Below are 4,174 nucleotides of genomic sequence, written 5' to 3'. Positions count from 1 at the left end.
ACAATTTTCATTCGCCGTCCTTGGGGATGTGGCAGTGGGACCCAATTTGCCAGGCCAATCGCTGGTCATTTAAATTGTTATTTTGCATGTGAACTCTGCATTTTCCACACCTTTTAATTGAGGGTCTAGCATATGCACACATACATCAAGATACACATACATACATATATGGAGACAGCTTTATATATAGAAACTTACTATTGATAAAACAAAAACTAAAAGAATTGAAATCAAAATGGGTAATATTAATATTCAACTTGAGCCCTCTAAAAATGTAATCTAAATGTAACTGAAACAGAAATTGAGATCTGAGTTGGATCGCGCCAACAATAAACTTAAGATTTCAAACTGTACCAAAAATGACAACAAGCATACGAGCACCCTAGCGCCCCCACCAGCCAACGGCCAACTCCGGCCTTATGGAAAAACAATTATATGCATAACTCGACTATTTTGTGTCCGATTTTGATCAAATTTGGTATTTTGCTGGATATTAGTATTAAATTTAAGTGTGCCAAATTTGATTGCATAGGGTAGAAAGTTACGGAAGATAATCGAGTTTTTTCAAATTACGGAGGCGAAAAGGGGCGTGACAAAATCTTTGCACACACATAATGTGCGCATTTACTAAGCAAATATACATACCAAATATGGTGTCTCTAGCTAAAATAGTTTTTGAGATAAACGTTTTTTTTTTAAATTGCGGGGACGGAAGGGGGCGTGGCGAAAATTTGAAATAAACTTGATCACTTTACGTGCTACACGAGTCTACATACCAAATTTGGTGGCTCTCATTTTTATAGTCTTTGAGATTTAGGTGCTTATACGGACGGACAAGGCTAGTTCGACTCGTCTGTTGATCCTGATCAAGAATATATGGGGGAATTTATGGGGTCGGAGAAGCTTTCTTCTGCCTGTTACATACATTTTGGCAACTTTAATATACCAATTAACCCTATGGGTGTATGGTATACAAATCTCTTTCATATTTTAGTTCTTAACCGATTTTCATTTATGTTTTAACCATCCCATAGCTAAATGATCTTTAAATTCGCATTGAAACTCCGAAAACTTATATTTTGGTTCTTTTTCACTGATTTTACTTCTAACACTTTGGAAACGATCCTCAATCGCATCTTTCAAAATCTACAAGAAAGAGCAAGAAAAAGTCCTTCAAAACATTCTAATAGACTCTTTACATCAATCGAAATCGATGAATACTAACTAGACCCCAGATTACGAAGAAGAAGCAAGAAATGAAGTGAGTTAAATGTAATATGAAATTAATTTGGATATCACAAATTGAGATCTATTCAGGCATACCATCACGTAATCAGATAATAACGTTTAATGGACCCTCGAACGATTGGCACCTGCAAAACCTGAGCCAATTTTAAGCCAAAAAAGAAAAGAAGAAGGAAAACCAAGGCTAACTTAACTAACGGTTAGCTTTAGCCCCTTAGAGAAATTGTAGAGAATGAAACTAAACCTCATTTCAGTCAAAAGACAAAATCAACAAGCAACAAAGAATTTTGGATACTCTAAAGTTGAATATATACTAAAAATTTTAACATTTGCCAACTATTGCATATAAAAACTACTTTTAGTATTTAAATATTTCGTTTCAGAAAGGATTCTACTGAAATTTTATGATTTTTTAACCATTCAATCAAGTTTTTAATCGAATGAATCGATGGATGATATGGAATGGAATACTTTACTTATTGCTAGAATTGCTTATTTCAGTGCCAGATACATCACAAATCTGTGATACCCTTCATTGCCAAATAGTTTTTGAATTACAAAAACACCAAAAAAAAAAAACTATAATTTAGCGTATTATTAGATGCTTTCTTTTCGCTCGAAAATGACGCATTTTGTCAAAATGGCAACAATCGCGATGCCACAAAAAAAAAAAAAAAACAGAAACCACACGAGCGAGAGGCAAATAAAAACACCTTGAAAGGTGTGTGTGTGTGTGTGTGTGTGTATCTATGTAGCGCTTTGCGTTTGGATTGGAGAGGAGAGAAGTCAGTGGCAAACCGGCCCCGGCTCCAGTTTTTTTTTTTCTGTTTTTGTTTTGGTGAACGGACAACGCCTTTTGCCAACGTGACTGATTGCCACTTGGCACGCAAGCTAAAAGTGTATGAGTGTGTGTGTGTGTGTGTGTGTATCTATGTGGGTACCAATACTCACTTACTTGCTGCGCCATTGCGCAGTCGCCGTTGACGTTAAAGCCAGCGTTTGAGCTTCAGTTTGCCTCCGTTCTGCAATGGCCGCCAAAAGCTGCCCCCTACGTCTCTGTCTCTCAGTCACTCAGTCCCTGCCCATGTCTCTGTCTCTGTCTTTGTTTCTGCCACTGCCTCGGCCACAATTGCTGCTGCTGTTTACCATTTTGTGCGTGTGTTTGCGTTTTATTTGCTGCTGGCATGCAAACATGCGGGCTGGCACATCTCTCCTACCTCACCACTCCCTCGACATTATCCCCACCATTCTGCCATCATTCCGCTGCCTTTGCCATGGTGGTAGGAACCTCTCTACCCTCTCCCCTCTCAATTGCAGACAATAAGCAAAAACAAAACAACAAAAACTGGTTAGATGCCTCGAGAACTTGGCTGATGACTTCTGTTGTTACACTTTAAGCAGCAGCCATTGCTGCCCCTTGCGAGTTTATATATTTATGATCTCACTTCATCTAGTTGAAGCTCTTAAGAATATAGCCAATCGATTCATCAATTCTTGAAAGTTCATCCAAAAAATAGTTTCAAAACTAAAAATAAAATAAAAATGAAATAGATCTTAGATTAGTTTGATCTTGGGGATTAAATTAACACTAAAGTCTTATAAAATTTACAAGATTGGGAAACTGAAACTTCAAGAAATTCAAAATTTTGAGAATTGAATATTGAAAACCCCCCGACTAGAAGATTTTTTAAGTCCAAGCCCAAAAAATCAAACTACACAGAGGACAAAATTGTTAGAAATAAATTTATATTATGTAAATTTTAAAGGAAATGATTACTTTAATCGTAAATAAAATTAGATTGGAATACATTTTAAGGCAAACTATTGATTTCCGAATATTATTAAGTTAAAAAATTCAATTAAATCTCACTTCCAACTGACTTATTATATATCTTTTCATCCAGCATAAGTAACGAGAATGTTTAAGCCGACTCGTTGTCATTTAACAAAGAAGATCATTTGAGACAAAGTTCACATAGAACAGGTCAATCTTCAAAAAAAAAACTTCATTTTGTTGCAATTCCCAACTGGTTTTGGCATTGGCTATTGCGATTCGGGAGTTCTTTTTGCCTAATATACATATTATTTTTCCCATTAAGTTGGCTGTTAGACTTAAGAAAACCTTCAGAAGAAATCGTTTTTTCAGAAAGGGTATCAACTAGATCGGTTTTTGTGGATTTGCATACCTTTTGTATTACAATCAGTATTATTGTGGTTGTTGTTGTTGTTGTTGTTGCAATTTATGATAATTTACGGAATTGTTGGTGCTGCCGTTGGCCAAAGATGATTACAAGCTTGAAGGCTTCTGGATGGAAAGGCCAACCTTCATATACATACTTGAGGCCAGGCCAGGCCAGGCCAGGCTCCTGGCCATTTCCTTTCCCTCTCCCCTCAATCTATCTTTTTTTGCTCACTCGCAGAGTCTTTTTTTTTTTATCTGCATCTACCTCTTGGTCTTGTCTCTCTATTGGGAGCATTATTATTACGCGCATCTTATCGACAGGAAGCGATCATCGCACATTCGCATTGCCTTTTGCAATTGTTGTTGCTGCACTTGCCTCTGCCTCTGCTGCTGCTGCTGCTGTTGCCATTTGCAGTTGCTTATTAAATGCATTTTGTTGTATTATTAAGGCTCTCTGGCATTCGTGGAAATTGTTACCTATACATAGCAACTGGTTATTGTTGTTACTGTTGTTGGCTGCTACTGCATTGCAGTGATATTGGCGTAATTTTCCATTTGGCATTGTTCGTGCCGCAGTGAGCACAAAATGTGCTGAGAGATGCCCAATACAGATACAGAATGTACCTACATATATGTATCTGAGGATATGTATGTATACTTATAATGCCACAACTGAATAATATGACTTAACTTCTCCCTCGCCACCAACAAGCAATTCAACAATTTTTGCCCTACTCTTAGAGCACC

The sequence above is a fragment of the Drosophila tropicalis genome, unplaced genomic scaffold, assembly GCF_018151085.1.
Source record: "Drosophila tropicalis isolate 14030-0801.00 unplaced genomic scaffold, ASM1815108v1 contig_158, whole genome shotgun sequence".
Classification (NCBI taxonomy): Eukaryota; Metazoa; Arthropoda; class Insecta; order Diptera; family Drosophilidae; genus Drosophila; species Drosophila tropicalis.
Note: the sequence above shows the minus strand (reverse complement) of the source record.